The following is a 24,139-nucleotide window of genomic DNA, read 5'->3' as shown; positions in this document are numbered from 1 at the left end:
AATATCTATGAGTCGCCTTTTGTATTCTTCAATAAGGAGATTCATCATTTGACTAGAACATGATTTTAAGACATTTTCCCAGGCCATTTTAAAATTAGAGTCAATGTTGTCGAAAGAGGGAAAAATCTGAACCCTGAGACCCAAGGGGTTCAGATCCTCCCTGATATATTCCTGGAACATCCTAGTGTGCCAGTAAAGAGAGGATTTCTTTTCTAGCCATTTAGTGAGGTTAAAGAAAAGGAAAGATAGTTCCGATTCTTTTGACTCCTTCTGCTCGTAATCCTTCTGAAGGTTGTTTGCAAATGCAAGCCACGCTTGACCTATGAATTCTGCCATAATGAAGTTAGTGCTCTATATAGAGTATAAAGATTGTTGGTAGTCCACCAAAGCGGGGGTAATTTTAATGGGTATCTTCTACCCGAAATAAGATTGGTTTAAATAGGAGATGGTGCACTACCACATACGAGTGTAAAGGTAGATTTATACCCGGTTCACCACATCCCGATAATACATTGCAACAAATAATAATAAAAAGAAGGGAACCCTGGGATGGTACGGGTGAAGGGGTAGGGAGTAATGAATGGGTAAATCTGAGTATAAGGAAAAGAAGCGTACTAAATGGTGTGATTGGTATGAGAGATGCCCAGAAATAGTAAAAGAAAAAAAATACTTTATTAGAATATACAAAAATGGTTATAAAATAGTGAACAATACATACAAAATACCTAAACCACATAAGTGTGCATACTGGTAAGAGGAAGCATACATATATGTGGTACATAGGAGCCCAACATGTTTCGGATAGGAATAAAAATTCAGTTCCTTCTTCAGGGGTTTCCTGTAAGGATTTTTTGTATGATCTGGGGGAAGTATATTAATAAAACATACCAGTCATTAGTATATGTATATATATACACACATATGTACATACATATCATGAGTGTATATCATAGGTGTAAAGGGTATAAAGAGCAGAGTTGTTGGAGGCAAAGAAAGAACATATATATGGAGTGAGAAATAAATTGAAATGAGGATGGGAAATGAAAAATGATGAGGATGTGAGAAGATGAATAAAAATAAGAGCTCAAAATACACCAGAAATTCAAAGTAGTATAGAGCATTATGGGGACTTACTCGTTCAAACAATTAGCTGCATACAGAGCAACGGGCTATGGTCTGACAGTCTGCTGAATGATACTTCAGGTCATCATCACCATGGTTCATCGCATATTCAGGTAAGGGAGGCCATATGTGAATTTATATATAATGGAGGCCTTGACTCAAAGGTGGTATGGAGATTTTCTGATGTATGTCAAGGAGAGGTCATTGACGCCATATAGATACGGTGAGGCACGTCAAACCACCAGCGTCCACGAGGAACAACCAATACAAAAGGGGAATGTACGTCCCTACATATAAGAAATATAATATTGAAGTATAGATGTCAAAGGTCCATGAATTGAACAGAAATCTATACGAAGATAAGTGTTAAATGTGCAATGTATGTAATTAATATGGTTATAGCCATCTGGACCCTTTGGTCACATTTGGGTTATACCAAGAGGGGGGGGGGGGGGAGGAGGTAAATGGGAAACAAGTTGGAAGGGGGGGGATGGCAAAGGTTAATGCATATATATATTAATGTAATATGTAGTGCCTAAGTAGACATATGAGGATAATGGGTGTCTAGGGCCAATTTCGGCACGTTTACCCCCGACAGCCATGTCCTATAATATACAGCATACAGCCAAAACATTTAATATGGATAAAGTGAGTTAAATGGGGGTATACCCAATACACGTAACTCTATATAATCATGGCATAGGCAAAAAGATGACATTGCATGGTTAATTCGGTGTATTCAAATGATGTTGGAAACAATGCTTACTTACAAATTGTAGAGTATATGGAATCACAACCTCCTCCCAGAAGTCCAACCTGGGTATGCAGCACAAATGTGTTTGCATTTGGAGGTTTTTTAAAAAAAGGGATCAGATGGGGGAGGAATGATTACACCTGTGTTGGGCGGGGAATGTGTGTTACTGACAATTGTAAATAATAGATAGTAAGGCCAGGTGCGGGTGGGACCCGACGTCACTGCCCCTCCGCTGAACAGTGTCAGCAGAGGAGGTAATGTGCGCCGGGAAGTTGTTCCCCCGGCGCGACGGCGTCCGGCGTACATCGCGTCAACGGGCGCGGTGACGTCAGATGTCGCAGCGCCGCCGACACAGGAAGAGAGGACTCGGTAAGGCCGCCCTAGATGGCAACCGTATCGCGCATGTGCGAGCGGCGATCCAATGGGCGGCCGAGAGTCCTGGGTATGGCTCCACTGTCCGAGGATGTGGAGCCAACCTGTGCCGGGGGACATAGTGCTGGCAATAAACGTGACACGGCCGATCACACGGCAGTCAACTCAAATAGAGCAGGCCATCCAAATGTATGAAATTTGTGTAATATATGATAGGTGATCCTGTAAGACCAAAAAGAAGCAGCAGAGTGTCAGATCAAATACAAACCCAACTGTGTACATTAATATACAGTCAGGGCATGGATAATCAGTAATTGTACATAATATATATATACAACAAGCGCAATATACAATCATGTATTAGATTACCAAAGACATATTATGAGAATACCGATGGAATTATAAATATCAATGTAACATTATGTCTCATATAACAAACAAGAAAAAAAAAAAAATAAAAATAAAATAAAAAAAAAATATATACATCGTGCAGTATCGTTATAAGTGACAGAGACTTTTTGAAAAGAACTCAAATTTTAACATAATCTATACGTTACCTGATGTGAAGCCTTGTAAAAATGAAGTTGGAGCTTGCGAGTAAACAGATGTACATCTTTTATTATTTCAAATTTGTCAGTTTTTCGGTTAGGGCAAAATGTAAGACCCTTGGATAATACAGAGGACGCAACACCTTGGTTGGAGATCGCCTGGTTAAGAGTGAGTTCAAGGGACTGACCCGTGGCGACCCGTGCAATACACTTGGCACCTTTCCATGTGAGTCGTGTGGCTACTGCAAGTATATCAATACCAATAAAAATCCATGCCTTCCTAATGGATGGACATTTTTTCCAAGGCATTACGTTAATTGCCAGACCACACTCGTAGTGTATTTAATACAGTGTGAGTTGTGGTTGTTTTTTTGTTGGCAAAACTATCCAGAAACTTTGCAAGCGCCTATACCGACACATAGCGGCAATGACATCGAAAGACCCTGATTCCCCATGGGGCCGCCACATAAAGTTAGTCCATTGTGAACGCTTTCCCAGAATCTCAGTTATAGCCTTGGACCGCATCCATCAGACGTTTAGAGGTGGAGACCTTAATAAACTGCTTCTCCAACGGGAGATGAGATGGATTGCAAATTTGAATGCCACCTCACCCTCAGGCCTAAATGAAATATTGAGCTTTAAACCATTTTTACAAGGCTTCACGTCAGGGGGTTACGAGAGGGACCTATAGCCACTTAATTTGACTCTATTAGCAGGCCATCTAGCAACAGTCTGCCTATCGAATCTAATCACACAGTATTCTATATATGTAACGTATAGATTATGTTAAAATTTGAGTTCTTTTCAAAAAGTCTCTGTCACTTATAACGATACTGCACAATGTATATTTTTTTATTTTTATTTATTTATTTATTTATTTATTTATTTATTTATTTTTTATTTTTTTTCTCGTTTGTTATATGAGACATAATGTTACATTGATATTTATAATTCCATCGGTATTCTCATAATATGTCTTTGGTAATCTAATACATGATTGTATATTGCGCTTGTTGTATATATATATTATGTACAATTACTGATTATCCATGGCCTGACTGTATATTAATGTACACAGTTGGGTTTGTATTTGATCTGACACTCTGCTGCTTCTTTTTGGTCTTACAGGATCACCTATCATATATTACACAAATTTCATACATTTGGATGGCCTGCTCTATTTGAGTTGACTGCCGTGTCGCGTTTATCGCCAGCACTATGTCCAACGGCACAGGTTGGCTCCACATCCTCGGATAGTGGAGCCATACCCAGGACTCTCGGCCGCCCATTGGTTCGCCGCTCGCACATGCGCGATACGGTTGCCATCCAGGGCGGCCTTACCGAGTTCTCTCTTCCTGTGTCAGCGGCGCTGCGACGTCTGATGTCACCGCGCCCGTTGACGCGATGTACGCCGGACGCCGTCGCGCCAGGGGAACAACTTCCCGGCGCACATTACCTCCTCTGCTGACACTGTTCAGCGGAGGGGCAGTGACGTCGGGTCCCACCCGCACCTGGCCTTACTATCTATTATTTACAATTGTCAGTAACACACATTCCCGGCCCAACACAGGTGTAATCATTCCTCCCCCATCTGATCCCTTTTTTTAAAAACCTCCAAATGCAAACACATTTGTGCTGCATACCCAGGTTGGACTTCTGGGAGGAGGTTGTGATTCCATATACTCTACAATTTGTTAGTAAGCATTGTTTCCAACATCATTTGAATACACCGAATTAACCATGCAATGTCATCTTTTTGCCTATGCCATGATTATATAGAGTTACGTGTATTGGGTATACCCCCATTTAACTCACTTTATCCATATTAAATGTTTTGGCTGTATGCTGTATATTATAGGACATGGCTGTCGGGGGTAAACGTGCCGATATTGGCCCTAGACACCCATTATCCTCATATGTCTACTTAGGCACTACATATTACATTAATATATATATATATGCATTAACCTTTGCCATTCCCCCCCCCCCCCTTCCAACTTGTTTCCCATTCCCCCCCCCCCATTCTTGGTATAACCCAAGTGTGACCAAAGGGTCCAGATGGCTATAACCATATTAATTACATACATTGCACATTTAACACTTATCTTCGTATAGATTTCTGTTCAATTCATGGACCTTTGACATCTATACTTCAATATTATATTTCTTATATGTAGGGACGTACATTCCCCTTTTGTATAAGTTGTTCCTCGTGGACGCTGGTGGTTTGACGTGCCTCACCGTATCTATATGGCGTCAATGACCTCTCCTTGACATACATCAGAAAATCTCCATACCACCTTTGAGTCCAGGCCTCCATTATATATAAATTCACATATGGCCTCCCTTACCTGAATATGCGATGAACCATGGTGATGATGACCTGAAGTACCATTCAGCAGACTGTCAGACCATAGCCCGTTGCTCTGTATGCAGCTAATTGTTTGAACGAGTAAGTCCCCATAATGCTCTATACTACTTTGAATTTCTGGTGTATTTTGAGCTCTTATTTTTATTCATCTTCTCACATCCTCATCATTTTTCATTTCCCATCCTCATTTCAATTTATTTCTCACTCCATTTATATATGTTCTTTCTTTGCCTCCAACAACTCTGCTCTTTATACCCTTTACACCTATGATATACACTCATGATATGTATGTACATATGTGTGTATATATATACATATACTAATGACTGGTATGTTTTATTAATATACTTCCCCCAGATCATACAAAAAATCCTTACAGGAAACCCCTGAAGAAGGAACTGAATTTTTATTCCTATCCGAAACATGTTGGGCTCCTATGTACCACATATATGTATGCTTCCTCTTACCAGTATGCACACTTATGTGGTTTAGGTATTTTGTATGTATTGTTCACTATTTTATAACCATTTTTGTATATTCTAATAAAGTATTTTTTTCTTTTACTATTTCTGGGCATCTCTCATACCAATCACACCATTTAGTATGCTTCTTTTCCTTATATTCAGATTTACCCATTCATTACTCCCTACCCCTTCACCCGTACCATCCCAGGGTTCCCTTCTTTTTATTATTATTTGTTGCGAGGTACTAGACAAGGGTGTCCAATGTCACAGCTTTGTTTTCTAATGTGATAGAACCCCTTACAGTTATGTTGAGGCGAATGGAGGCAGTGAGAGGTTTCCACAGAGATAATAATGAGGGTAAAATAGCTCTGTATGCAGACAATATCTTGCTATATCTAGCTGATACTCAGAAATCATTGGTTGCTGCAATGTTTGCTATAACAAAGTTTGGTCTCTTTTCTGGTCTTAGGATTAACTGGAATAAGTCAGTACTGCTCCCACTGGATCCTCTCCAGGACCGCTCCTCCTTGCAGTGTCACAACTTAGGATGGATACAGAGATTAAATACCTAGGGGTAACTATCTCTGTCCAACCCAAGGAATATATTTCCCCACATTTATTACCACTACTTAAGAAATTTAGATCTCAAAATGAAGGTGTAAACTGCCACTGTCCGTAGCTGGTCGTGCCAATCTCTTGAAAATGATATGGATGCCACAATTACTGCATTATCTACATAACTTGCCCTGCTGTATTCCACAGAGATTTTTCAAGAGATTTGGCACATCTTTCGGAGCTTGATATGGTGGAATAAGCCAGCTAGATTGAAATATGAATATCTACAATATCCTAATACTCAAGGTGGGCTTTTGGTTCCAAATCCTTGGATATACTTCCTGGCGGCTGAACTGCAACATCTTGCGGTTTGAGAAACTCAGGGCTTTAATACATCTTCTCTTGATATACTTGGCAACTCATTTGATAACAATAATCCATTACTCTCTCTTGATTCTTCTATTTCACCCATTAATCAATATACTTACCCCACATTTAATTTGATCTATAAGGTCTGTCAGTCTACTAAAACAATATTAGGTATTCAAGGACACACTAGAGTCTACCACTTGGAAAGATTTTCTAGATAGGAACGTGCGGGGATTACTACCTTGATGCAATTGTATTCTGATGGAGTGCTGAATACCTATCAGCAGCTCTGTATTGACTATGGCTTGACTAAAAGGTGTTTTTTCCAATACCTACAATTAAGACACGCTCTTAAAAAACAAGGTATGGCCCCGACCGTCCCTTTCTACAAAGTCCCTGTCTTGGACAGCGTAGTCCAAGCAAATAATACAAAAGGCACTTATCTCTAAAGTATATATGAAAAATTATTATCTGAAATGCTTCTTAAATTTCCAATTTCATGTAGACAAAAACGGGAGATAGATAGTGATGTGGATTTAGAAGACATATGGGGCCAAATAATGAAGAATGTTCAGCTTGTCTCCTTATCTCCAACACATAGAATGACCCAACTTTTTACTTTATATAGGGCATACAGTACCCCGGAACTGTTGCATAGAGTAGGTAGAAGGGAGAATTCTGAATGTCCAAGATGTGTGAAATCTTCCGGCTCTTTTATACTTGTTTTGGAGATGCCCAAAATTGCATCGGTATTGGCAGGATGTGATAGACACGATAAATTCTATATATGACATTTCCCTCCTGATCCTATCCTGTGTCTTCTCAGGTATATACACTTTAACAATTTAGTATATGATGAGGCAGTGGCCATAATGAGAATGCTTTTTCTCACACATAAATTAATAGCCTCTCAATGGATTTCACCTAACCCTCCTACCCTTGGGGGCTGGGTAAAATAAATGGATAAGCATGTACTATTTGAGAAATATACTTATATTCAATGTAATGCATCTTGGAAATTTCAGAAAATATGTAAAAAATGGATAGATGCCCCATGTACCAATTTAGATTGAAAATGGAGAGTGGGTAATACGTGTTATGTTTTTCTGTTTTCAAGTCTTTGTGAATGGTTGTTTCTTCCTATCCTAAATACTTGATGTGGACAAGGGGTAAAACTTAAATTATTGCTGATTATATGAGTATGGTGGTAGCTCCGGGATGTCACATGCTATCATATAGTGTTCCAGGAATTAATTTTTGATCATATTGGGGAGGAGAGGAGAGAGAGAAGGGAACTCTCTTCTTTTTTCTTTTACCTATCCCTTTCTCTTTCTCTCTGTGGGATGTTTTCTTTTCTTTTCTCTCTCTCTCGAATCCACTTCAAGGCAGTGGAGGATAAATTGATTTAAGGAATAAAATATGATGTTGTTGATGTTGATATATTTGCTTAAAGCAAAGGAAGAAGATTTTGTGTTTTTTCTTTTTTTTTTTGTTGTTTAAAATTAGTTTTGTCTGTAATTTTTTATATTAAAATTTTCAAAAATAAAATCTGATATAAAAAAAAACTACTTCCGGACCACCCACTGTACATATACTGCAGCTGTGGAAAACAACATACCTTTTGTTGTTTGTACTTCCTGGCACACGCTCTGCTGGTGACCCGATCCCACTGTGATTGGACACAGCGGGAGCTATGGCTGCCGGCAATCATTCGGGGGAATGACAGAACGGCAGTCTGCCTATGTCAACAAGGCAGACCATCTTTCTGTCACAGAGCAAGAGAGAGATCTGTGATTCCTGCTAATCAGGAACTCTCTCTTTGTCTAGTGTCAGCATCCCCCACACAGTTAGAAAGCACATATATTTATTTTATTTATTTTTACTTATTTATTTCATATAGCGCCGTCAATTTACGCAGCGCTTTACATATACATTGTGCATTCACATCAGTCCCTACCCCCAAGGAGCTTACAATCTAAGGTCCCTAACTCACATTCATACATACTAGGGACAATTTAGACAGGATCCAATTAACCTACCAGCATGTCTTTGGAGTGTGGGAGGAAACCGGAGTACCCAGAGGAAACCCACACAGGCACAGGGAGAACATCCAAACTCCAGGCAGGTAGTGTCGTGGTTGGGATTCGAACCAGCAACCCTACTTACTGCTAGGTGAAAGTGCTACCCACTACACCACTGTTTATATGCCCATGATGTTAACCCCTTCCCTGCCAGTGTCATTTATACAGTGTCAGTGTTATTTTTTTTAGCACTGATCACTGTATTGGTGTCACTGGTCCCCAAAAAGTGTCACTTAGTGTCCTATTTGTCCACCGCAATGTCGCAGTCCCACTGAAAATCTAGTAAAAAAAGTTTTTTAAAAAGTTCCTAAATCTATCCCATAGTTTGTAGACTTGATAAGTTTTGCGCAAACCAATCAATATATGCTAATTGGTATTTTTTACCAAAAATATGTAGCAGAATACAAATTGGCCTTAATTGATGAAGAAATTAGATTTTTTACATATTGTTATTAGATATGTTTTATAGCAGAAAGTAAAAAATTATTGTTTTTTTTTTCAAAATTGTTGCTCTTTTTTTGTTTATAGCACACAAAATAAAAACCACAGAGGTGATCAAATACCACCAAAAGAAAGCTCTATTTGTGGGAAAAAAGGACATCAATTTTGCTTGGGTACAACTTCACACGAATTGTCAGTTAAAGTAACGCAGTGCTGCATTGCAAAAAATGGTCTGGTCATTAAGGGGGTAAATCCTTCAGGGTCTGAAGTGGTTAAGGGTTTAGTACTGTCAGTTGGCCCTTCATAGCCAGTTATGGTGGTGTTGGTTTTGTGACTGCACTGCTATGTTTTGTTTGCACTTTACTTAAAACTTTAATAAAAAATAATTTTCAAAAAATAAAAAATAAACAATAGATCATGGTACAACAATATAATTGTGACAATCAACAAATGCAGACAACAATGCTAATGATTAATCAGAAATGCAGTACTATGGGGCAAACCTTTCCTACCACAAAACCTGGGCTACAGTATAGGTGAAATAAAATATTCAACCATCTGATCACATATGGTAGGGGTGCTCAAGTTTCCCTTGGCTCCATTCCACATGGTCAAGGTTATTATTTAAGATATCATAAAAGTTATAGCCTTCTTTCTCCCACACATAGTTGTGAAGCTGTCAGGTGGTCTTCATGATATGTTGCATTCTGTGAAATCATTTGAATAGCTGTGTGTAGTATATGCCTATGGTTTGCTAACTTACCAAATGTGCACTCAACCATCCTGCCGGCATGAGTGAGACGATAGTTAAATATTCACCTTGCAGGTGTTAGACCACTCTGTGAATATGGCCACATAAGTGCAAACTCCAAATGGATGACGGTAAATAAATTTCCAGCTGCAAGAAACCTAAAAAAAACCCCATTGTTCTATGTTTAGCAGTGCAATTATTACAAATCAGATGGAGATCCATGTATGATTATTTTCAAAGAGAACTTAGTAAACAGCGGACTGAGAATCATAGTGGTTTGGCCTTCAAAAATGCACAACTGGAATTTCTTCACCCCATCCTGAAAAGCTTTGCCCATAGGTAGACATAGCTGTCATCCCCATGTTATCATGCGTTTGTAATCTTTCTTTTCTGTTTCCATTTCACAAAACTGACAGCAACTTTGATAATGAGGAGGAGCCGGAGAGGGAAGTTGAAGAAGCTGAAGAGGATATTGTGGTGGAAGGGGCTCCAGTAGTAACATCCGAGTCAACTATTGCCACTGCTAATAATGTGGAAAGGGCAGGAGCTTTGGGTCAGTCAAGAGGTGAAGCACCACCACCACCTCCCACCACACTGCAAAGGCAAACCACAAGTGGATTCAGATCAATGATCCAGTGCCCTGAGAAACTCATGGATGCATTCAATTCTTTAGCAATCAAGGCAGAAAGGAAGGGGAACATTTTCACTTTGCTATGACCCTTATCGTCTTTATGGAGGAAGTGCCCTGCCACACTTTGGTGGATATCTGTAAAGTCATAATGGACTTGCTTTTGTCTTACAATTGGGACACCCCACCAACGTCAAGCAAGTGCATAATGCCTGGTCCTACTCCAGCAGAACCACCACCAATATTACCACCAACATCTCATGACAATTCACAGCAGGGATGTTCACTCTACCCACAAGCCACTCATATCCTTCAACTTCATATTCTGCTGGTACACCACCAACTCAGTCATCTATGGGTAGCCGAGTCTAGGGTGACAAATATATTTTGAAATTATTAACAATCAAAAAGAAAAAAACCTGTGGCAATAGTTTTTTTTATTGCCAATGTTGGTCATGTATAATAAAATACCTCAAACAAATTACAAGCAAATATAGCCTGTGACACAATGGCTTTTTGTTGGCCATATTTGTCAAGAAAAGCAAAAAATCCTTAAAAAGAAGTTGTTGACCTTGCTCGTGTTTTTTTTTTTTTTCTTACTGATGTTTCTTATCTGCACATATCAGTGCACTAATGTAAGTAGACATTAAGGGCTCTTTCACACGGATGTGTCCGTGTACGGAGCCCACTCTGCTCAGCGGGGGATCACTCCGTCGATCCCCGCTGAGCAGGCAGATGACAGGTCCGTCGCTGCACAATGTGCAGCGACGGACCTGTCAGAGCGCTGCTCTCCCTTATGGGGGATTGGATGGACCGTAGAGTCCGTTGTCACCCGATCCGATGATGGATGGAAAAGTAGCTTTTCCTTCGTTACACTACACCCTCCTGTTCGATTTGCAGCAGAATTCCCGAACAGGGGAAATGTTATAACCTGAATGGCAAACCCAATTGAAGTTTATGGGAGCCGAACAGGAAAAATGAAAATTGCCAATTTTGAAGGCTTATATGCAAATAATTGGCATTAACAGGGGTATGGGGGTCTGGGTACTGCCCTGGAGAACATGTATCAATAAAAAAAAAAAAAAAAAAAAGTAAAAACAATAGTTTTTTCAGGAGCAGTAATTTTAAATATGCTTAAAGTGCAACAATAAAAATGAAAAATTCCTTTAAATATGGTGCCTGGGGTTCCTCTTAATGTGCCTGTAAAGTGGTGCCTCTGTAGCATGCATAAAACATGCTACAGAAAAAATGACATTTCTAAAGAAAAAAACGAGCCAGGTCCCATGTAAAATGACTCGCGGGTACAATTGCCGGCATGTGGCTTCAGAAGGGGGTGGTGCCACTGGGTGACATAGCCGGGTGGCCCGCCCCTTGCCTATATAAGAAATGTCAAAGCGCAGAGTGTACATAGAGTGGGAGGCCTCCCAGAAGGCGAGAGCATTTTTATTTTTTTCTATTTTTCAAGTCTGGTGGGCGTCGTAATTGACAATAAATTTACATTGAGGGATACTATTTTTTTATTTTTTAATAAAGGACTTGTCAAAAACAGTTTCTTGTGGTTATTACTTTTTGACACTTTTTTGGTGAGTGGGTAGGGGTACGATATACCCGATACCCTTTTACATAGGGAGAACCGACATCTGTTAAAGAGAGCTTCCAGATTTTGATAAGTCCCCTACCTGCAGACCCCAACAACCACAGCCCAGGGTTGTTGAAAAGAGACCCTTGTTCCCATCAACATGGGCGCCTTAAAGCACCCACCGCCAAAAGTTGAGGGCAGGTAGCCTGGTATGGTTCAGGAAGGGGGGCACTCACTCTTCCCCTCCCCTTTCCTGACCTGCCGGGCTGCGTGCTTGGATAAGGGGCCCTTTTAGAAAAATATGTAAGGTGAACTTATACAGGACCTCTCCTAACCCCCCAGTCCCGCTGAACTGTTGTGCAGCGATCTCAGGGCGCAGAATGCACTGTGTAGTGCTCAGTGCATTGCAAGGTGTTTGTCGGGATGAACAGCCCTACAAATTTGGGTGTCCGGCGAGCGGCCAAACAGGCAAATGTTCATCCCAAACTCATGCCAATTCCGAACCGTTCACTCATCCCTATGCACCAGTTTTAGTGAATCTCCCCAAATTGATGCACACATTTGTACCTGCATTTACCTGAGCTCTGACGGACAGAGTATGATGTGAATGGAACCTTAGTCAGCATCAGAAATGTTGTCCTGTTTTGTATCACAACAGATAATAGGTACACAAACTGGGCAATGCATGCAAATTTCACTACAGGGGATTTTTTTTTTCCCTGGCAGCTGCCATCACTTTTTCTTTTATATATGGAAGAAATTTATTCTAACAAGGCCATTGTGTGGAACTCTAGGATAGGAAATCTGGTTTCGAAATGTGGTGTGCTATCAATTCTGAGCTCATGTTCCTTAGCATCTACTACTAGCTCAGCGAGCAGCTCTTGCAGAAACACATGCATGATTGAGGAATTGTTTTAGGGATTCTTCTCTCTGCATTTTATGTTGTTGCATCTGTACCCGTTCTCTAGGTCACATGTTTAGTTTGAGTCACTGTAGGTCTGTCCTGTAATCATTCTGATAAGCTATCAGATTGTTGTTCTTATTGTGGGAGACTCTGATGTTAAAAGCCGGCCATACATGGATCAAAATTCAGCCAATTTAGCAGGGACCAATGGAATTTCAATTCATCTATGGGCAGGGAGGTTGTACAATAGTTGATCAACCACCCTGTCAGATTTTCCCTTCTCAAGCAATGATCAGTGTATTATGATGGTGGGGAAGTCTCCCCATTGTCACAATAGCTCAGGGAGGATTTCTCCATCCACATGTGGGTATAGCATTTATAATTTTGCTCAGTATATATATCTGTCTATCTATCTATCTATCTATCTATCTATCTATCTATCTATCTATCTATCTATCTATCTATCTATCTAGATCTATATATATAGATAGATAGATATAGATATATGCATATATCTATATAGATATATATATCTATATATACTGTATATATTTTTTTTTTACAAACAACAATTTTGCAATTTGCGGTAACTAATAACAACCGATTAAATTATATTTGGTTACTGCACAATGCACATTACTATTGCGCTTTGCAATGTATCACTATGTACTGTATCGGAGGTAAAGTACTTAACACAGCAGGTTTTCCTCATACTGCATTTCAATAGAAATAATATATGACAAGCAAATCATCTCCATTCATTTCCCATGAGTTTTGGTGTCACAAAAGACATTTTGGTGTGTTATTGATTGACATTCAATGGCAAATGTTGTGTTATTCTGAGAACAAGTAGAACAAGCTATTCAGAAATGAGTCAGCTTGAAAAGTGATCATCCTTTCTTCATTGCTTGTTATTTTATCACACTAGATCTGGTTATGAATTTGAAAATGAAGCATGTGAGACATATTCTGACATCTATCTACTCTAAAATCCACATTTCAAATATCTTTAAAAGCTGTCAGGAAATATGATGTTCCCATGAAAAATCATTTAGACTTTAGAAATGTTAACATATATAGCGTATCACCGCTTCGTCATGTTCAATGCAAAGAGAAATTAACATGGAAATAGTTCTGTAGAATAGGTCTCCATTTTTTTGGCATTAAGCAGTCTGTTCTTAAATCAACCATGGTGTTTTATCTTTTGTAAAAAAAAAAAAAAAAAACACATATTATGGCACACGGCTCTGTTAGCATTTGTATTTATAAATTTAGGAATTGAATTGTTGGCATTTAAAAGTCTGGTAAATAGATATTTGCCTTTAGGTGAGCACAGTAATTTTGCTCCAAGAAAAATGTAGCTGGCAACTCCAGAATCCCACAAAAATCTTTATTAGCTACATAAAGGTCAAGATTAAAAACATTTGATGTGTTTTGGCATACAGCCTTTTTTGCAGTAATTTTATTAAGGACCCCGGACCAGTAGGGAGGTATAGTAGGCATTTTTTCTTTTTAGAATATTCAAAATGGTTGTAAATGGTTGTAAACCTCAGACATAAAAATGAACAAAGCATATCCTGCTATAGTGTATACCAAAGTACCAAGTGTGGTTCATCTCTGATCCCTCTGCTGACTGAATGAGTCACTGAAAAGAATTTAAGCTGACACCTCCGCCTCCTGGGAGACAATCCATCCCCCTCCAGCACACATCATTTGATCCATAGTCCCAGCTCTATTTTTTCTATGAGTCTGTAAACCTGTGGACAGGGGGATGTGGCCCTTCCTTCCAATCAGCTATCAGATTTGGTGGAGCTCTGTGCTCTAGCTCTGTGTGTGTGTGTGATGTCAGATACCTGCCCACTGCTTTCTACTGCTTAGAGATGCTGTGTAAAATGACTGTTTTAGGAGGCTGTAGAGAGGAGATAAATTATTAAGAGACAGTTTGTCTGTGCCTCTTGCTCTTTCTACTTATTTTTACATTTGCTACACTAAACCACTTGTAGTGTTTTAGACATGTATGTAATATTATGCAACACACTCCTTATTTAATTATAAAGTGTTCTTGTTATGCAACTACCTCCAAAATCTGCAATATAGAAATATTACTATTATACAGATACTTCAAAATTATGCAATATCAAAGTGCTTCAATACCAATGCAAATTATGCAATGAATGTGCCAAATTTCATCCAAATAAAGTTCATCTCAAATAAAAAGTGCTATGTGCTTATGCAGTCCTTTAAAGTGCTCAGTGTGACTTCAATATATAACATGCTTCACATTCCACCTTATGCTCTGCACCTTGTGTGCTCCACCTCTGTATCCAAACACACTTGCCAGACATTGTAAAAATATAATAAACAAAGTGGGTCAAACAGTGCTTTATGCCCCCAGGCGGAAGTCTCCTTCTCTCCTTCTTCCGGACCTTGTATCCACACATGACTTCTTATAACTCACACCATCACTCAGGTTCATGAGAAATAAAATTGCTCATAGCATAAAAACCTTGTTTTAGTATATTAAAAATCAATACTGCTAGTTATACACACTTACATAGTATTGTGCTGGCATCCAGCACATAGTACTTGCATTAGCATTACACTACTGGCTGCTTGCAATCCAAAGCCACTTCTGAAACCTCTGGCAGAATGATGTCAGCTCTGCCAGCTTCAGGGAGCATTAGCTTTCACCTTCCAGCATCTTCAGGGAGCATTACCAATGTGGTAATGCTCCCTGAAGATGCCAGAAGGTGAAACGCCTAGGAGCAGGGCTTGCTTAGTTGACGTAATTCCAATGGAAGTTTGGGATGTGGCTTTGGAATGCAAGGAGCCAGTAGTGTAATGCTAATGTGAGTATGATGTGCTGGATGTCAGCACAATACTATGTGAGTGTGTATACCTAGTGGTATTGATTTTATTATAATAAAAAGTGGTTTATGATTTGTTATTGTATAATTTTTGTGAGGTATCTGTAAAATAGTAGTATTTCTATAGTGCACATTTGAGAGGTATTTGCATAACAAAGCACTTTAGAATTAAATAAGGAGAGACCTGCATAATGTTGCATATATGAGGAGAGGAGAGGGCTGCAGATGAACAGGTACAACCTATATAGGGGGACTTGATTGATCTCTGTGTATCACCTGGGGCTAGATCACTTCAATGGTATACAGTGGGGACAAAAGTATTCAGACCCCCCTAAATTTTTCACTCTTTGTTATATTGCAGCCATTTGCTAAAATCATTTAAATTCATTTTTTCCTCATTAATGTACACACAAAACCCCATATTGACAGAAAAACACAGAATTGTTGACATTTTTGCAGATTTATTAAAAAAGAAAAACTGAAATATCACATGGTCCTAAGTATTCAGACCCTTTGCTGTGACACTCATATATTTACCTCAGGTGCTGTCCATTTCTTCTGATCATCCTTGATATGGTTCTACACCTTCATTTGAGTCCAGCTGTGTTTGATTATACTGATTGGACTTGATTAGGAAAGCCACACCTGTCTATATAAGACCTTACAGCTCACAGTGCATGTCAGAGCAAATGAAAATCATGAGGTCAAAGGAACTGCCTGAAGAGCTCAGAGACAGAATTGTGGCAAGGCACAGATCTGGCCAAGGTTACAAAAACATTTCTGCTGCACTTAAGGTTCCTAAGAGCACAGTGGCCTCCATAATCCTTAAATAGAAGACATTTGAGACGCCCAGAACCCTTCCTAGAGCTAGCCATCTGGTCAAACGGAGCTATCAGGGGAGAAGAGCCTTGAGGAGGGAGGTAATGAAGAACCCAAAGATCACTGTGGCTGAGCTCCAGAGATGCAGTCAGGAGATGGGAGAAAGTTGTAAAAAGTCAACCATCACTGCAGCCCTCCACCAGTCGGGGCTTTATGGCAGAGTGGCCCGATGGAAGCCTCTCCTCAATGCAAGACACATGAAAGCCCGCATGGAGTTTGCTAAAAAAACACCTGAAGGACTCCAAGATGGTGAGAAATAAAATTCTCTGGTCTGATGAGACCAAGATAGAACTTTTTGGCCTTAATTCTAAGTGGTCTGTGTGGAGAAAACCAGGCACTGCTCATCACCTGTCCAATACAGTCCCAACAGTGAAGCATGGTGGTGGAATCATGCTGTGGGTGTGTTTTTCAGCTGCAGGGACAGGACAACTGGTTGCAATCGAGGGAAAGATGAATGCGGCCAAGTACAGGGATATCCTGGACCAAAACCTTCTTCAGAGTGCTCAGGACCTCAGACTGGGCTGAAGGTTTACCTTCCAGCAAGACAATGACCCTAAGCACACAGCTAAAATAACGAAGGAGAGGCTTCACAACAACCCCGTGACTGTTCTTGAATGGCCCAGCCAGAGCCCTGATTTAAGCCCAATTGAGCATCTCTGGAGAGACCTAAAAATGGCTGTCCACCAACGTTTACCATCCAACCTGACAGAACTGGAGAGGATCTGCAAGGAGGAATGGCAGAGGATCCCTAAATCCAGGTGTGAAAAAACTTGTTGCATCTTTCCCAAAAAGACTCATGGCTGTATGAGATCAAAAGGGTGCTTCTACTAAATACTGAGCAAAGCGTCTGAATACTTAGGACCATGTGATATTTCAGTTTTTCTTTTTTAATAAATCTGCAAAAATGTCAACAATTCTGGGTTTTTTCTGTCAATATGGGGTGCTGTGTGTAAATTAATGAGGAAAAAATGAACTTAAATGATTTTAGCAAAAGGCTGCAATATAACAAAAAGTGAAAAATTTAAGAGGGTCTGAATACTTTCCGCCCCCACTGTATGTAAGTGTTTACAACCACTTTAAATATAGCATATACCCTGCTGATGCTACACTCCTACATTACTAGTTATTTTTACCTGAATAAGCAAAGTAGGGGTTCACTTTAAGGCCCCTATGGAAAACTTAGAGGTTGCAGAGAATGGAAAAATAGAGACAAGTGTGTGCTGAGAGCAAGCAGTTTTGATGTGTTGATCCCAGCAAATCGCACCGTTTCTTTTTTTCTTAGAATTTTCTTAGAACTTTATTGAAGTGACATTTCATTATGTTCTATTTACAGTGACATTGCGATTTTGTAGTTTGTGTTGCAGTCCACTGCTCTGAAAAAAAGTATTGAATGTAGTACTGTTTTCTGTGGTGGCTTGCCTTCATCGGTAACAAGGCTTTTCGTGCAGTCCCAGCACAGCTGGGATGAACAAACCCTAAATCATAGCAGATGAAATATTTACTAATTATGACATAAAAAAAGGAAAAAAGCCTCTTTGAAAATTCAATAGTGAGGTCATAAAGGGGACCATTTTGTGAAGTGGCACAATTACAATGGCACCACTTTGAAGCTGTTGAAAAACTTCTGTGTTCTTTTTATAAAGGCCAGTGAAATAAAAGGGAGTGAAAATCTTTTTATTTGAACATATAGAAAAAACAGGCATGTTGATTTTGGAAACAAAGTTGTCTTAGGGAAAAATGTATTAATATGTTTAAACCAGCCCTAGGGACAAATCTTCAACTGGCCTTGACAAGGGGCATCAGATGTGCATGAAAGACAGAATATTTTACCAACATCAGTTTAGGAATTACGGATGTATGGCAACATTGGCAACAGATGCCCACAGAGTTTTGATTTGCCTTCCTCTAGACAAAAAGCTGTAAATCCTGCAGAATAAAGGTTCTATATATAAACGGATATGTGTTATAGGACTTACCTCAGCTGATGATCATTCTTTTAGACTATAACCAATAGCTGTGATAAACAATTGTTTTGAACGGTATAATCTCTGTTTTTTTCATTTTGAGAGCATACATTATGTTTATTAGAGCTTAAGTAACTTGATTGGAAACTGCTGCAAATAAATGGGCTCTAAATAACTGAATGGGTATCTATTTGGTTATCTCCAAGTACCCTCAAATGGTCTCAATCAGTACTGTGATGTAGTTGTAAAAGGTCATGCAAGAAAATGTAGTTAGGGAGAAGATGCATAAGACAGCAATCCAGGAAAGAAATGCAGGGTAAATTCCTGCAGGAGAAAATGAGAAGTGAGTCTTCAGATTAAAAAGCCTAATCGAGATACATTAAAATGTATTTGTGTATCCATTTCCCCTGACAGAAACAGTGAAATTTAGCAGTGGGTGGAGAATTGCATTAATGCCCTAGTAAAATGCATATTATTAGTGAAAATATCCCATCAGTGACAAAGTAAATATACCAACATCAATACTACAGTAATTATAACAGTTATAATGAATTCCCAAGTCTCATCAGCTTTTTTTTTCAAATTTGTTTTCTACAAAACCTTCCTTCTCATCTTGTTAACAGTCAAGTATGGCAGTAGTTCTGTGTGGAAGGAAATGTAGACAAGATGTAAGAAAATCTCTTAGGCAAAAGTTCCACACCGTTCAATCCAGAAATACTGTATAACCTTATACGCAATCCCCTGTGTGCTACCTAGTGTTCGTAGCATTTTATACTTCCTTTATTTGGGCTGAACAATGCAAACACATGTATAACATACAGAGCTAGTATAGTATAACCAGTGACAACAAATATATAATGTGTAAATATAATTAAAAAAAAAAACTTTAACTTATACTACTGGCTGGACTTCGTAATTAGCATATTGTTGCTTTCTGGCACTATTGCATTGGTCTTTGTGTGATCAGTTTTTGTTTTAGATGCCTGTGGATTGTCTATTTGCTGTTCTCACCATACTGTCTTAATTTAACCATTTGCCTACTGGGCAATATTACCTTTCTGCCCAGGCCAATTTTCAGCTTTCAGCGCTGTCAAACTTTAGATGATATTGCACAGTCATTCATATGAAATTTTAGTAATTTTTTCACACAAATAGAGCTTTCTTTTATTGGTATTTAATCACCATTGTTTTTTTTTGCTAAATATTTTGTTGTAAAATTTTACAAACAGGTAAATTTCTCCTTCACTGATGTGTGCTGATGAGGCTGTATGGATGGGCACTGATAAGCTCCACTGATGGGCACTGATGAGGCGGCACTGATGAGCACTGATAGTCTGCACCGATGGGCACTGATGAGGTGGCACTGGTGGGCACTGGTGAGGAGGCACTGATGAGGCTGCACTAATAGGTTGCACAGATGGGCAATGATAGAGGGCACTGATGGGCACTGATAGGTGTCATGGATGGGCACTTACAGCGGTGGGTTTTTTTCTTTTGAAGCACCTGATTAGAGCCAGAGGCTCTAATAGGCTTCAAAATAGGGTGGGCTCTAGACACAGAGCATTGCACTGGGAGCCCACCCAGGTATGTTAGAATAGCGAATGAACATTTGTTATTCTAACACTGAATTACCTCTCTGCCAATCAGGAAGTGCGTGTGGGAGATGCATTTCCTGACTGACCGAAAGAAGCATTCTGATTGGCCGCCCAGCAGGGAAAGGATATGCCCGCTCGTGATGTCTGTGGAGGAGAACCGGGGAAGCCGTCTGTGGATGAGGAAGTGCACCGACTGACTGACCCCTGGGGGCATGGGGGGTGGTGGGTGAACTGTTTTACGCCCCCCCCAAAAAAAATTACCACCAGCCATCACTGACTCCTGGATTCATACTTGTACAATACTATGTTTAAAGAAACAGATACCTTTTGTGCACCTGTGGCCCTCTCACATTTTTCCTGGACCTCAATGCTGCAGTTTACTGCTGCACCAAGCTACTGCTCAGTGACTTGGAAGCATGGTACAATTCCACAAGTACATACACTGGAGCTTGGTCTTTGAGGGATGAATTCATAAATGTTGAAGACTGGTGACTAAGGGGGTTCATGCAAAACTGCCAAAGTGAACCTATCCCTTAAAACTTCCATCCACAACTCATTCACTTGCTAAAACCCTGCAGTACTCTGCCAGCACCTCAGTACTCCAGTCTACTTTTCACTGCCCACATAAACAACTTTGTTAACCAAGCCTCTAGTTACAGTGAGATATTTAAGACCACAGCAGTTGATTTTATTACCTTTAGATTACTGCTGTTTGGAACTACATATAAATATATCAACGAATCCGCGCTCATAGACTGACTCACACCTGCAGCCCCCCTAGGTAGGAAGGGGACACCTATGTGATCCCCCCAAGAATATAGATCAAAGTATAGGGAGTGGCGCTGTGTTAGGAGTATAGATAAAATTTAGCAAGAAGTACAAGTGTAAAAAATAAAAGTGTAAAGAATAAGAAATTTTTTGGTATGATCCAAAAATTACTTACAGAAAAAAATATATATATATATCCTTGTGTTAGTGAAAACACCTTAAACAGGTGAAAATTAATACTATATGTGCAAAAAATCGCAAATATTAAGCAGCATCACTAAATGACATAAATGCATCTTCACATGAATAAATATAAAGTGATAAAGTGCCGAAAACAATAATTGTCCACCAATAATGTGTAAATATGCAATAATTATACGCAATAAAAATCATTAATATTGTGTCAAAAATCGCAGCTAAAAATCAAAAAACCATATGTTGTTTGGTGCAAAAAAGTTCATAGCAATTGTGCAGAAAATTCTTCTTAAGTGATAAAGTGCCATGCTGTAACACCTGGTGGTCCCCCCAATGTGGTTGCACTCACCGGAGCGCTCCACCCCTGCAGGGGTACGAGCGTGTGATGTAAGTCCTGTCACTCCAGTCCTATAGATGTCAGTTTCCTTCCACGCGTCCCATTTCCAAAAAGCAGCTGTATACACAGAGAGGTGGGGACTTCCTGTCCCTTGGTATTAAAAGTCCCCACTGGATATCTGCTTGCAAACTACCTTGGGTCTCAACATCTATATCGCAATTTTCCACTTTTCATTCACATCTGTGGTACAAATCCTGTACACCTACACTGCTAAATGCTGCATTAGAGTACAAAGAAATTACTACCATATATAAAATCCTGGCCTGGCCTCACTCAAAAATAGAAATGTATTTTATATATGGTAGTAATTTCTTTGATAATAATGTCAGTAACTTAGACTTCTGCTCCAGTTATACAGGTCTCCAAGTCTTCAGCAGCTACTTCTCAGCTTCTTATACCTCAAGACACAGCCATAAAGATTTTAACATATACTGTATATTGGTTACACTTTTGGTTTAATTTAGTGTAGCAAAACGAATAGTATGACAGTGTCAGTGACAAGGTCACCCACCATACTCAGCTTACAAGCAGTCTCTGGCAAATCCTTGTTACTGCACATATAGCAAAAAATGCCCAGCAGTACTGGGAAACCTGCTCCCCTTTAGCAATGTTGGTTGATGACACATTTAATAACACTGGCAGCTGCAAAGGAGCAAGGAGAAGTAGGCATAAACAAATGTTTTAACTCTCCGTAAAGGATCTAGAGCTGACCATATTTCTCCCCATCTGCAATAATGGGTACATCTGGTATCTTCTTCTCTTGCATCCATTCTTCTGCCAAGGTACAGTATCTGCAGCAGGTGCAGTAAATACACTGAAAACATAAGGGTCAATCATAGTCAACCATATCAGCAACACACAAAATGGCAACCCCTTTGCAAGAAGCCACATAGTTGTGTGTACACACTCTTCATGAGCATGCCCTCTTGGTATTGACTGACATATTATTGAAGAAATAAACATTAAAAACTTATGCTAACGTCAACTAATGCATCAGACATGCACCTCGAAAAACTCATCTAAAAAGATTATCAATGCACACACACATATATCTAAATGGCTCTTAAAGGCTGCACTACAGGAGACCAAAAGCCTAAATTAAGATCAAGATTGTTGTAATATGTTGTAATGTTCAACGATTTATGTGGGACATTGTTGTGTGTATGTACACATGCAGTCAATGTTGACCGAATGGTTGATTTGTCCAACTGAATTTTAACAGCTGAAGACTCTTTGATGTGTTAATCTTATGCAAGTCTATTTGAACATTTCAAAGGGTATTCAGGTGGTATGTTAATCTAATCTAATTACATATATCTAAAGGGGACTTGTTGATGTTGATATGCGGGAGTGCAAATTGGGGCGGTTTATGACTGCAACTGTTCACGGCTGGGGGTTGTTGTCTGTTTGAAAGACTAAAGCAAATCAAAGTCCTAAATTGGAACGGCCAATCAAATTGCTCAGCCATTCAATATTTAGTGAATATAACACGGCATTCAGTCTATAGGTTTGGGGGAGTGAGGCTCGTCTGTGTGTGAGTGAGGCTTGTCTGTGTATGCACACTCGGACCTAAGACATGGGGTTCTGAATTATATTTCCTCTGTCGGATTTCTTTGTCATCTGTGGACTTTGGACTTTGTTCTGTGTTGGAAGTCAATAAAGTGCATCTCTCTGGAAGAATTGGGTTGCTGCGGAAGAGTACTTACATCATCATTATATAATAACCTAAATATTAATTATCATACCCACTCTACATCATATCACCCAGTATACATTAATATAGACCCGATCACTACACTTGGTGCCGTTCAAGTGACCAGAAGAGCATTTTCGGACTTAGTAACAGAAGTCGGTGGTGACAACAATCCTGTGAGGTGGACAGAAGTCTGATGAAGAACCAAGAGCTGTGCTGTGACTCTAATGTCTGGTTGTGACATAAAAGAGTCTGGTCTACAAATTTAAACAAGTTGGGAACCCCAGAATTATTCTCTGGAGACTGGAAACAACAAAAAAGGACTGTGTCGTGTACCAGAAGACCTGAACTGGAATCTGAAGGAGTAACTAATGCGGTGAGTAAAATATTTCCTTTTTTTAACTATTAGTAATATAGTCAAAATGCTTACTCAGTGTGAAGCCAGTGTCAGTTCTGATAAAGTTAACAGATGGGTATTAAAATGTATTAAGCGCCATGGCGGTCCTTATGAAATTCCAGAAAAATGTAAGCAGACATGGACGATGATGAAGGAATTTTTAGAGAAAAATATTTTTGATAGCAAAATTTCAGAAAGTAAAAGAAAAGGTTGTATTATACAGGGCTTGTTATCTTGCTGTTTAACAATGGAAAGTTCTTTGAATGGTAAGGTTGAGGAAATTACCCAGTTACAGAAGGCAGTTGATAATAGCAACAGTGTTTGTGAGAGGTTACAAAACCAATCAGACACTGAGACAGTAAATTTAAAATTGCATGCGGTTACGATTGGAGAAGCTTTACTTGAGAAATCTAAACATTGTGATGAATTATCAGAGGAAAATGAG

Source organism: Aquarana catesbeiana, linkage group LG02 (genome assembly GCF_042186555.1).
Source record: "Aquarana catesbeiana isolate 2022-GZ linkage group LG02, ASM4218655v1, whole genome shotgun sequence".
Lineage (NCBI taxonomy): Eukaryota > Metazoa > Chordata > Amphibia > Anura > Ranidae > Aquarana > Aquarana catesbeiana.
This window is presented reverse-complemented; position numbering follows the sequence as displayed.